The 13,639-nt window shown below is 33.1% G+C and overlaps 1 non-coding gene across 1 annotated transcript; it reads left to right on the top strand.

The window, feature by feature from the left end:
* Window positions 1-5,229: 5,229 nt before the first annotated feature.
* On the top strand, window positions 5,230-5,336 carry LOC123250857. The gene has a single exon (XR_006506473.1). It is a non-coding gene; the product is annotated as a U6 spliceosomal RNA (small nuclear RNA).
* Window positions 5,337-13,639: the final 8,303 nt, after the last annotated feature.

The raw sequence follows: 13,639 nt of genomic DNA, 5'->3' as shown, positions 1-13,639 counted from the left end.
ATATATATGTGTGTGTGTGTGTGTGTGTGTGTGTGTGTGTGTGTATGTATAATTTTTAGAACTTAGAAACCATGTTTATAATATAACTATTTTTCCTAGAATCATAAGTATGATGATAGTGGTAGAAGATAAAGCACAAAAAGTTTTAACATTTTAAAGAAAGTAAGAATTCAGTTGATGATACAAGTAGAGTCATCAATAAATTAGTTGAACTTCTAAGCTATTTAATATATTTTTCCAGATTACATATAAATACATTAAAAATGTTCATACATACAATCCTTCTTCTCTCCCAGCTTCCACTCTCATTTGTCACAGTGAGAATATAAGAAAAACAAAACCTTTTACAAAGATGTATCACCAAGCAAAATAAATTGGCTTCATGTGCATGTTAGGAAAAAAAAAAGTCTTAGTCTGCATTATGAGCAAATTATCTGCATGAAATGTTTCATCATTAGGTTTGTGGAATCATGCATGGCTTGTCATTTTGTTGATCAGAATTCCTAAGTCATACAAAATCTTTGTCTTTATAATATGGTTAGTTTTTATTGATATTATATTAATTATTTTACCGGTCCTTCTCTGTCACTTTGTCTAAGTTTAATAAGTTATTAAAAGTCTTCCAAAATTTCTCTGGCACCAATTCTTTTATACTTTCTTATCAGTTTACTATAAAAACAATGTCTTAAAATTCAAGGGCTGGGCCAAAATGGTAGGGTAAAGGAAGTGGCCTTCCTATCATTCCCCTACAACCTACTTTAAAATAATATCTCCAGTTGAATTCTATAGTGGCAGAACTAACAAAAAGTTGGAGTGAAACATTTTTTTCCAGTTCAAGAAAGAACTATAAAATCTCATTGAAGAAAATCATTCCTTAAGTATCCTACACTATGACAAGGTGGGTTTCATACAAGGAATGAAAAGATGGTTCAACATCAGGAAAACCATCAGAAAAAAATGTAGGATATACATTTAAAAAACTAATAGAAATCACATAATTTATCTAAATAGATGTAAAGAGCTTTGGATAAAATTCAACACCCATTCCTATTAAAACATTAAATAACAATGGAATAAATAGATGTTACTTAAACATAAATACTATCTATCTAAACCATTAGAAAGTATTTCAATGGGGATAAACTAGAAGCTTTTCCAATAAACTTTGGAAATGAAACAAAAATGTTCATTATTACTGCTAGAATTCAATATTGTACATGAAAAGAAAGTTGTAGCAATAAGAGAAGTTTAATATATCAGAATAGACAATAAGGAAATAAAACTATCATTTTTTTTGCATAGTTAGAGAATCAATCAAAAATCTAATTGAATGAATTAGCAACTTTAGGAAAAGTGAAGGATTTAAAATAAACTCACAAAAATTATCAGTATTTCTCATTACTACTAATGCTACTAATAAAGCCCAATACCAAGGGATAGAAAGAGAATTATCACTTAAAATAACTATAGGCAATATATAAAATACCTAGGAGGACACCTGCAAAAACAAAGGAACTATCTGAACACAATTAAAAATCCTTTTTTCACAAAAATAAAGCCTTATCTGAACAAGTAAAAAAACATTATTCCTCTTGGATAGGCTGAGCCATGTTGTAATGATCCTGGTGTTATGAGGAGCTGAAGCTGAGTATTGTTATATTTGGGAAGCTGTAAAATGCCATAGGTTTGTAGCAATGAAGTCTTAATAATCTTCTGGTTTATGGAGAGGACACACACACACACACACACACACACACACACACACACACTAATGGGCTAGACTGAAACGGAGGGGCACAATCTTGCTGAATGATCCTTTACGTCCCCCCTCCCACCAAGCAGTTAGAAAATCAGTTACAATATGGAGGTTGATCTGTTATCTTCTGGGCTCAGTCAGGAAACTAGGCAAGGCTGAACTCCTAAAGATGATAACCTTCTCTAAATTATTTCCCCACATGATTGAATAGGATAAAATAGGAGAAGCTTGATGGCTTTGAAGCTTTAAAGGTCTTACTTTGAGCTACAAGGCAGGAGGAACTCAGTTTGAGTAAGTTGTGAATATCTCCCTAAATATAGCCAGTCACTGCTCCCAAATGATTAAAAGTTTAATGATATGTGGGAAAGGGAAGGGAGATCAAATAAGGATAGATAAGGTCTGGGAAGCCCTAAAACTGTTATGTCCAAGCAGCCCCTCCCCCCAAAGGGGAACGGTATCTTGTATAGCTAGTCTACCCTCTAAGCCTACAAATGATCTTCTCCTATATCTAAATAACTAAATAGAGATACCTTTGATGTTGATTGAAGGTCAAATCAAGGTAAAGCAGGTTGGCAGCTAGGAACTAAAATGACTTTGATCATATTCAAGCCTCTAACCCCTCAAAAGCAACCAGGACCTAGGATACAACAAACAGAGTGACCTGCTTACTTCAAACCCAGGACTCAACTACTTTTAACTTCCCCCTCTCTCAGAGTTCTTGGGGGGCCCTATGGAATTCTGAACTGTAGCCTGACCCCCTATCTCTTGCAGATGGAATTCCACTCTGCAATATCAATCTCATAATATGTAGGTGATACCTAAAAGAAACACAAAAGTTGTAATGGTGAAACACAAAGGTCCCCACAGCAATAGTTGTTGTGAATCTGCTGAACCCAACTTCAGATATAAGAGTGTCCCAGAATAGCCAGACAAGTGAAGAATCTGTGATTAGAATTGCACATCTACTTCTAACTGACTATTCTTTCCTAGATAGGATAATGCTAAATTGACTGCGAATTATATTTTATATTTCACTATGGCTGATACTATTCTCCTTTCCCGCAAATGTCCCAAGGATATAATCACTAAGCCTTAAGATAGAGATGACACCAAATCTAGGTAAGTTTGAGGATTTAATGTTAACAGACTTAGGAGGAGAAGCAGGGTAATTATTGGGAAGGAGGGAAACAGGAAGTCCTTAAAACTAAGCTAATGATGATAATGATGATATTTGAATAGATGATAGTCAGGCTTGTCAGTTGCCAGTTACCAGTTGCCAGTCTGGCTGGGTCAGACTGGTTTCAAACTAAATCAGGTTGCTTTGCAGTTAGATGTTTTTGCTTCTTCTTGGTGATTAAATCAGGATCAAGAATTCAATATAAGGATAACACAGGATCTGGAACTGTGAAATTGGTTGGTGCAGGTTGCTAGTAATTCAAGTTGACCTATGGCCTACCCTCACCACAACCTCCCACTAACCCAAAATCCAATCTCAGATTTAGCTGGATCTCCCAGTTCAAATCCTTACTTATATACCTGAGCTGTAAATGTCCTGGCACATGCCACCTCCTGCTGGGCTCAGTTCATTCTATGTTCTAATCAGGAAGTGTCCATTATCTTGCTTTCCATATTGCTATGCAAATTATTATTACAGTCAATATAATAAAATTACAATTATACCTAAATTAATTTGCCTGTTCAATAACATACTAATAAAACTACTCAAAATTATTTCACAGAACTAAAAAAATGGAATTCATCATGAAGAACAAAATGCCAAAAATCATAAAGAGAATTAATAAAAAAATATCAAGGATGGAGATTAAGCTGTACTGAATCTGAGACTGTATGATATAATGGTAATCATCAAAACAATCTGATACTGCCAAAGAAATAGAGTAATGGATCAAAGGATTAGAGTAGGCATGCAAAACACAGTAATAAATGGCTATAGTAATCCAGTTTTGACAAGTACAAAGATCTAAGCTTTTGGAAGAAAAATTCACAGTTCAAAAAATATTGCTGAGAAAACTAGAAAACAATATGGCAGAAACAAGACAAAGTCTTTTCCTTTCACACCATATATCAAAGAAAAGCAAAATTGATATGTGATTAAGAAATTAAAGGTAGTATCATAAATAAATTAGAGGGGCATGGAATAGATTACCAATCACATATATGGACAAGAGGATAACATGTACAAATAAGACATAATGAGACAAAATAAATAACTTCAACTCTATTAAACTAATTTTTATGCAAAGAAAAACAATGCAACCAAGATTAGAAGGGAAACAAGAAGTTGTGTAAACATTTTTAAAACAACCAATAAAAAAACATTTTAAAGCAAGATCAAGATATCATTTTTCAAATACATAGGGAACTTTCTAATTTAAAAGAATACAAAGCATTCCCAATTGAAAAATTACCAAAGAATATGAATAGGTAGTTCTCAAGTGAAGAAATTAAAACTATCTTTAATCAAGTGAAAAAATGTTCTAATTACTATTAAAGGAAGTCAAATTAAAAGAATTCTGAGATATCACCTAACACCTATTAGACTGATTAACATGGCAAAAGTGGGAAATGAACATTTTGGAAGGAATATGGAAAAACTAGGAAACTAATATAGCACTGCTGCAGGTGTGAACTGATACAATCATTTTTGAAAGGTATTTGGAGCCATGCCCAAATGACCATAAAACTATTCTTTCTTTGGCTAAGAAACCCAGAAATAATACTACTAAGTTTGAATTCCAAAGAGTTAAAAAATTGGAGAAAAGGACCTATTTGTACAAAAAAATATTTGTGATAGCTCTTTTTTCTGGTGGCAAGAATTGAAACTGAAAGGGACATCCATCAGTTGGGGAGTGGCTGAACAACTTGTGGTATATGGTTGTTATGGAATATAATGGTACCATAAGAAATGATGATCAAGATAAAAAAATACAGGGAAAGACATATAAAGTAATACAAAATGAAGTGAGCAGACCCAGGAGAACAGTGTACACAGTAAAAGCAATAAAGTATTATGATCAAATGTGAATGACAACTATTATCAGAAATACAAAGATCCAGGACAACTCCAAGGGACTTATAATAAAAAAAGCTGTCCACTGCCATAGAAGGAACAAGTGGAATCTGAATGCAGATTGAAGCATACCACAAAGAGTGTGGCTATTAATAATTTTGAACAAGTATTTTTCCTTATTATTTCATTGTGGTACAAACTTAGTAGTGGTATTGCTGAATCAAAGGGCATATATTCTTTTAAAGCCTTTTGACGAACCAAGTTATTGGAACAAGAATGCATTATTTGAAAAAAAATTGCTAGGAAAATTAGAAAACAATAGGAGAAAATTAGGTTTAGATCAATATCTCACACCCTATACCAAGATAAATTCAAAATGGGTAAATTACTTTATCTTGGTCCAATGCAATTTCAAGGGTCCAATATTAAGAAATGTTATCTGGTGCTCACTTTGGCAGCACATATAATAAAATTGGAATGTTACAGAGAAGATTAGCATGGCTTCTGTGCAAGGATGACATGCAAATTCATGAAGCGTTCCTTATTTTTATAAAGCAGCAGTCATCAAAACAATATGGTACTGGCTAAGAGACAGAAGAGAGGATCAGTGGAATAGACTTAGATTAAGTGATGTGAGCAAGACAGTGTATGATAAATCCAAAGAGTCCAACTTTTGGGACAAAAGTCCACTATTTGAAAAAAATTGTTGGGAAATTTGGAAAACAATATGGGAGAGATTAGGTTTAGATCAACATCTCACACCCTACGCCAAGATAAATTCAGAATAGGTGAATGACTTGAATATAAAGAAGGAAACTATAAGTAAATTAATTCAACACAGAATAGTATACTTGTCAGATCTATGGGAAAGGGAAAAATTTAAAACCAAGCAAGAGAAAAAGTTACAAAATGTAAAATAAATAATTTTGATTATATTAAATTAAAATGGTTTTGTACACACAAAAATAACACAACCAAAATCAGAAGGGAAACAACAAACTGGGAAAAATTTATAACAAAAAATTTGACACAGGTCTAATTCTCATATATACAAGGAGCTAAATCAATTGTATAAAAAATAAAGTCATTCCCCAATTGATAAATGGGCAAGGGACATGAATAGGCAATTTTCAGGTAAAAAGATAAAAACTATCAATAAGTACATGTAGTACATGTGAAAGTGTTCTAAATTTCTAATAATTAGAGAAATGCACATCAAAACAACACTGAGGTACCACCTCACACCTAGGAGATTGGCTAAAATGATACCAGGTGAGAGTAATAAATGTTGGAGGGGATGTGGCAAAATAGGGATATTAATGCACTACTGGTGGAGTTGTGAACGGATCCAACCAGTCTGGATGACAATTTGGAACTATGCCCAAAGAGCTCTAAAAGACTGCCTGCCCTTTGATCCAGCCATACCATTGCTAGGTTTGTACCCCAAAGATATCATAGATAAAAAGACTTGTACAAAGATATTTATAGCAGCGTTTTTTGTGGTGGCAAAAAACTGGAAAACTGGTATACCATTCAATTGGGGAATGGCTGAACAAATTGTTCTATGTGCTGGTGATAGAATACTATTGTGCTCAAAGGTATAATAAACTGGAGGAATTTCATGTGAAATGGAATGACCTCTAGGAATTGATGCAGAGAGAAAGGAGCAGAGCCAGAAGAACATTGTACACAGAGATTGATACACTGTGGTAAAATCAAATGTAATGGACTTCTGTACTAGCAGCAATGCAATTACCCAGGACGATTCTGAGGGATCTGTGGAAAAGAATGCTACCCACATTCAGAGGAAGAACTACCGGTGTGGAAACATAGAAGAAAAACAATTGCTTATACATATGGGTTGATGCGGACATGATTGGGGATGTACACTCGAAATGATCACACTAATGCAACTATCAATAATATGGGAATAGGTCTTGATTAATGACACCTGTTAAAACTAGCAGAAATGCACATCAGCTATGGGGGGGGCGGTGAAGAGGGGGTGAAGGGGAAAGTAAAAACATGAATCATGGAACCATGGAAAATTTTTCTAAAAAATAAAATATTAAAAAACAAACAAAAAAAACAAAGAAATGCTATCTACTTCCAGAGGGAAAGCTGAGAGTGCAGAATGAATGACCCTTTTGTAGTGTTCTTTATGTTTCTTGCTATTTATTTATTTTGTAACATGGCTAATATGGAAATATGTTTTGCATGACTTCACATATAATACTAAAATATTGTTAATCTCCCTAATGTATTTTTAAAAGTATTTTTATTAAAAATGAATAGTCTTTCTTTTGAAGATTTAGAATCTTAAATAGGAGTCCTAGATACTTCTAGCTATTTGATACTTTAGATCAGTGATTCCCAAAGTGGGCAACCCTGCCACCTTGGCGGTGCTGCAGTGATCCAGGGAGAGGTGATGGCCACAGGTGCATTTATCTTTCCTATTAATTGCTATTAAAATTTAAAAAATTAATTTTCAGGGGGCTAAGTAATATTTTTCTGGAAAGGGGGTGGTAGGCCAAAAAAAGTTTTGGAACTACTCCTTTAGATGAAGGGTGCAGACCAAAGATATTGGAGAACACTGTGTAAAAGCATTTTGTCCAAAGTGATATATGATTAATTAATAACTTGTAGAAATACAAAGTTTTCAACCATGATAAAGGAGTAATTTTCCCCTGGAACAAGCTGGAAATCCATCCCTTCAACTTCTTTTCATGACACATAAGGAAGTAACTACTACAGGAATAATAAACATCAAGTTATATAATTGACAATCATTAGTCAGATAAAACAGAAAGAGTCATCAACCCAGACTCTTGCAGAATACATACAGGCACATTTTCATCTTTGATCTCCTCTTTTTTCTTACTCCTTTGGGTGTGCTTGCACTTGTTTATTTAATATATTAAGAGAATTAGCATAGTAAGAGGGTCTAAATCACTGATATGTAAATGTTAGGCATTATTTCCCTGAAGACGACTTCTAATGCAATCTAGGTATTACCTAAACTTCATTTGAAGCTGGTAAATGAAGAGAGGAGAGTTCAATGGCAGGGGAAAATAAAATAACAAGCAAAACAAAACAAAATCAACAACAACAAAACAGACTTCTAGCTCATTCTAGAATGGAGACTGAAAATAATCCTAATAGGTTAAAAAACATCATAATAAAATAGCATCCTAGCAGGACTGTGAAATTCGAAGGTCCAGGAAAGATTTTTGTGCTAAAGTTTATTTTTTACTAACATAAAGAGAATTTTTATTCTTTTGTGTACTGGGATTTTTTTCTCTCAGGACATAAGATTTATGTAGAAATTTATTCTATAATTCATTACAACCTAAGGAAAATAAGTTTCAAAAAACAGAAATAGTTAGGTGGTATTGAGGATAGAATATTAGACTCAGAGCCTTAAGATCTGAATTCAATTCCTACTTTGGGCCAACTGTATTAGTGATATGACTCTGGATTTTTATATTTGTTTCCTCAGTTTCAATTTCATCAATTTTTTTAAAAAAAGTTATTCCTACTTCACAGAATCATGAGAGAGTTAAGTAAAATAATGTGTGTAATTTGTCTGACAAATATGAAATTACTTTATTCCATTATACCATTAAATGTATGATCCTATAAATGATCCTTATGCAAAATTCTTAATTTTCAATGTGTAATTTTAAACACTTTGTAAAAGGATTTTTCTTAATATTCTTATTGAAATGATTAAAAATGACTGAAAATGACTTAGAATTATCATGTGTGTAGATAAAGCAATAGCTGGTATATATGAGTTCTTGTGTTTTTAAGCCTTGCATCAACATGGACATCTTGACTTTTAAATAGACTGGGAGAATGATTAAAATAAGTTGTAATATTTCCTCTGTTCTTTTTTCTTTCTCTTCAAATAATAGAGTTTAGTAGCAATAAAAAAAGTTCATTTGCTTTAGTGGAAAAAGCAGGACAGGAAATCAGTCTTTGGTAGAGATTTTGCCTTAAGGACACAGATATTCACATTTTAAATTTAAATGTTTATTTAAAATATCTTTAAAATATCAAGAAAAAATTAGACTTAAACAGAGAGTTTGCTGCCCAAACCCATAACTCAAGAGAATCAACATAAGGTAATTAAGAGAATGGGGGGAGGAGAAAAAACATTTCTTTTCTTTAAGCGACACAACAAGTTCGATCAATTTATATCCCAAGAAGAAAAGAAGGTATTGGCAAATATTAAAAATTATTATTACCAACAGGGTAACTAGAAGAAGTTTACATAGAGGGAATAGGGACAAACTGTATAGGATAAAATGTCAGGAGATATATAAATATATATATATATATGTATGCATGTATAAATATATACAAAACTGGGGGGAAGAAGATAACAATAAGAAAAAAAGGAATACATTTATATTCCATAAGGAAGCACGTGGGATTAACAGGGGAAAATAACAATACACTGTAAGGGTAAAGAGGTTAGAAGAGGGAATATTCAATACTTAAGTGCATTGAAATCAACTTAGAGAAGAACAATCAGATCCATAGGGGCAGAAAATTGATTTACGCCCTATAGAGAAGTAGAAGGGTAACAAAGGGACTGGTAGGGACAGAAGCAATACTGGGGAGGGAAAGGGCTTGGGGGGGAGCACTACGTGGCTTTAAAGAAAATTAAGAGGGGAATAAGAAGGGAGGGGGGAGAAAGGGAAGTACAACAAGGGAGGGGATTTTAGGGACTGATTAAAAACAAAACACTGGTATAGAAGGAAACAGTGAAAGAAGAAAGGACAGGACTAGGAGAGAGAATCAAAATGTCTGGAAATGCAGAGTTGATAATTATAACTCTGAATGTGAATGGGATGAACTCACCCATAAAACAGAAGCAAATTGCAAAGTGGATTAGAAACCAAAACCCAACCATATGTTGTTTACAAGAAACACACATCAGACAGACAGACAGACATAAAATGAAAATGAGAGGATGGAGCAAAACGTTTCGGGCTTCAAATGAGAAAAAGAAGGCAGGGATGGCTATCATGATCTCTGACAGAGCCAAAGTAAAAATAGATGAGGTTAAAAGAGATAGGGAAGGTTAATACATCCTAATAAAAGGCAGTATAAACAATGAAGAAATATCAGTACTCAATATGTATGCACCAAACAGAATAGCTTCCAAATTTCTAAAGAAGAAGCTAGTGGAGCTCAAGGATGAAATAGATAGCAAAACCATACTAGTGGGGGACCTGAACCTTCCACTATCAGATCTAGTTAAGTCAAACCAAAAAATAAATAAGAAAGAGAAAAGAGAAGTGAATGAAACGCTAGAAAAATTCGAGTTAATAGATATTTGGATAAAAATAAATAGAGACAAAAAGGAGTACACCTTCTTTTCAGCAACACATGGAACATTCACAAAGATAGACCATGTACAGAAACATGGCAAACAAATGCAAAAAAGTAGAAATAATAAATGTAACCCTCTCAGATCATAATGCAATAAAAATAGTTATTAGTAAGAATACATGGAGAGGCAAACCAAAAACTAATTGGAAATTAAATAATATGATTCTCAAAATAACTAGTGAAAGAACAAATCATAGAAACAATTAATAATTTCATTGAAGACAATGACAATGATGAAACATCTTACCCAAACCTATAGGATGTAGCCAACACAGTTCTGAGGGGAAAATTGATATCACTGAGTGCATATATTAACAAATTAGGGAGGGCAGAGGTTAATGAATTTGGCATGCAACTTAAAAAAACTAGAAAATGAACAAATTAAAAATCTTCAGATGAAAACTAAATTAGAAATACTAAAAATCAAAGGAGAAATTAATAAAATCAAAAGTAAAAGAACTATTGAATTAATAAATAAGAGTGGAAGCTGTTATTTTGAAAAAAAACAGATAAAACAGACAAAGTACTGGTTAATCAAATTAAAAAAAAAGGAAAGAAGAAAACCAAATTAATAGTATCAAAGATGAAAAAGGAGAACTCACCTCTAACGAAGAGAAAGTTAAGGCAATCATTAAAAATTATTTTGCCCAATTATATAGCAATAAATTTAGTAATCTAGGTGAAATGGATGAATATTTGCAAAAATATAAATTGCCTATATTAACTGCAGAAGAAATAGAATACTTAAATAATCCCATATCAGAAAAAGAAATTGAACAGGCCATTAAGAACTCCCTAAGAAAAAATCGCCAGGGCCTGATGGATTCACAAGTGAATTCTATGAAACATTCAAAGAACAATTAATCCCAATACTATACAAATTATTTGATATAATGAGCAAAGGAGTCTTATCAAACTCCTTTTATGACCCAGATATGGTACTGATCCCAAAGCCAGGCAAATCAAAAACAGAGAAAGAAAATTACTGACCAATCTCTTTAATGAACAAAGATGCAAAAATCTTAAATAGAATACTAGCAAAAAGACTCCAACAAGTGATCAAGAGGGTTATTCATCATGATCAGGTGGGATTTATACAAGGATTGAAAGGATGGTCCAACATTAGGAAAACCATCCACATAATTTACCATATCAACAATCTAACAAACACAAATCACAAAATTATCTCAAATAGATGCTGAAAAAGCCTTTGACAAAATACAACACTCATTCCTACTGACAACACTAGAAAGTATAGGAATAGAAGGTTCTTTCCTAAAAATAATAAACAGTATATATCTTAAACCATCAACAAGCACCATATGCAATGGGGATAAATTAGAACCCTTTCCAATAAGATCAGGAGTGAAACAAGGATGCCCATTATCACCTCTTATATATAACATTGTACTAGAAACACTAGCAGTAGCAATTAGAGAAGAAAAAAAAATTGAAGGTATTAAAATAGGCAAGGAGGAGACTAAGCTATCACTCTTTGCAGATGATATGATGGTCTACTTAAAAAATCCTAGAGAATCAACTAAAAAACTAGTAGAAATAATCAACAACTTTAGCAAAGTTGCAGGATACAAAATAAATGCACATAAATCATCAGCATTTCTATACATTTCCAACACAATAGAGCAGCAAGAAGTAGAAAGAGAAACAACATTTTAAATTACCATAGACAATATAAAATACTTAGGAATCTATCTACCAAAACAAATACAGGAATTATACGAACATAACTACAAAAATTTACTTTCCAAAAAAGTAAAACTAGATCAAAAATTGGAAAAACATTGATTGCTCATGGGTAGGACAAGCTAACATAATAAAAATAACCATTCTACCCAAATTAATTTACTTATTTAGTGCCATACCTATCAAACTACCAAAAAACATTTTTTACTACATTAGAAAAAACTATAACAAAGTTTATTTGGAAGAACAAAAGATCAAGAATATCAAGGGAAATAATGAAAAAAAATGTGAAGTAAGGTGGCTTAGCAGAACCAGATATTAAGCTATACTATAAAGCAGCGGTCATCAAAACAATATGATACTGGCTAAGAGATAGAAGGGAGGATCAGTGGAATAGACTTGGGGTAACTGATGTTAGCAAGACAGTGTATGATAAACGCAAAGAGCCCAACTTTTGGGACAAAAATCCACTATTTGACAAAAACTGCTTGGAAAATTGGAAAACAATATGGGAGAGATGAGGTTTAGATCAACATCTCACGCCAAGATAAATTCAGAATGGGTGAAAGACTTAAATATAAAGAAGGAAACTGTAAGTAAATTGGGTGAACGCAGAATAGTATAATTGTCAGATCTCTGGGAAAAGAAAGATTTTAAAACCAAACAAGAGTTAGAGAAAATTACGAAATGTAAAATAAATAATTTTGATTATATTAAATTAAGTTTTTGTACAAAGAAAAACAATGCAACCAAAATCAGAAGGGAAACAACAAACTGGGAAAAAATCTTTATAACAAAAAATTCTGATAGACGTCTAATTACTCAAATATACAAAGAGCTGAATCAGTTGTATAAAAAATCAAGCCATTCCCCAATTAATAAATGGGCAAGGGACATGAATAGGCAATTTTCAGATAAAGAAATCAAAAGTATTAATAAGCATATGAGAAAGTGTTCTAAATCTCTAATAATTAAAGAAATGCAAATCAAAACAACTCTGAGGTACCACCTCACACCTAGCAGAATGGCTAAAATGATAGCAGGGGAGAGTAAAGAATGTTGGAGGGGATGTGGCAAAATTGGGACATTAATGCACTGCTGGTAGAGTTGTGAATTGATCCAACCATTCTGGATGGCAATTTGGAACTATGCCCAAAGAGCGATAAAAGAATGCCTGCCCTTTGATCCAGCCATACCATTGCTGGGTTTGTACCCCAAAGAGATCATTGATTAACAGACTTGCACAAAAATATTTATTGCTGAGCTCTTTGTGGTGGCAAAAACCTGGAAAACTGGTATACCATTCAATTGGGGAATGGCTGAACAAATTGTTCTTTGTGCTGGTGATAGAATACTATTGTGCTCAAAGGAATAAAAAACTGGAGGAATTCCATGTGAACTGGAAAGACCTCCAGAAATTGATGTAGAGTGAAAGGAGCAGAGCCAGAAGAACATTGTACACAGAGACTGATATACTGTGGTAAAATCGAATGTAATGGACGTCTGTACTGGCAGCAATGCAATGACCCAAGATAATTCTGAGGGATTTATAGAAAGGAACACTACCCACATTCAAAGGAAGAACTACAGGAGTAGAAACACAGAAGAAAACAACTGCTTGTACACTTGGGTTGATGAGGACATGATTGGGAATATAGACCTGAAAAGACCACACCCATGTAACTATCAATAATGTGTAAATAACTCTTGACTGACCACACATAATAAACCAGTGGAAATGCAAA

The sequence above is a fragment of the Gracilinanus agilis genome, chromosome 5 (genome assembly GCF_016433145.1).
Source record: "Gracilinanus agilis isolate LMUSP501 chromosome 5, AgileGrace, whole genome shotgun sequence".
NCBI classification, from domain to species: Eukaryota; Metazoa; Chordata; class Mammalia; order Didelphimorphia; family Didelphidae; genus Gracilinanus; species Gracilinanus agilis.
Note: the sequence above shows the minus strand (reverse complement) of the source record. Positions and strands in the feature narration are given on the sequence as shown.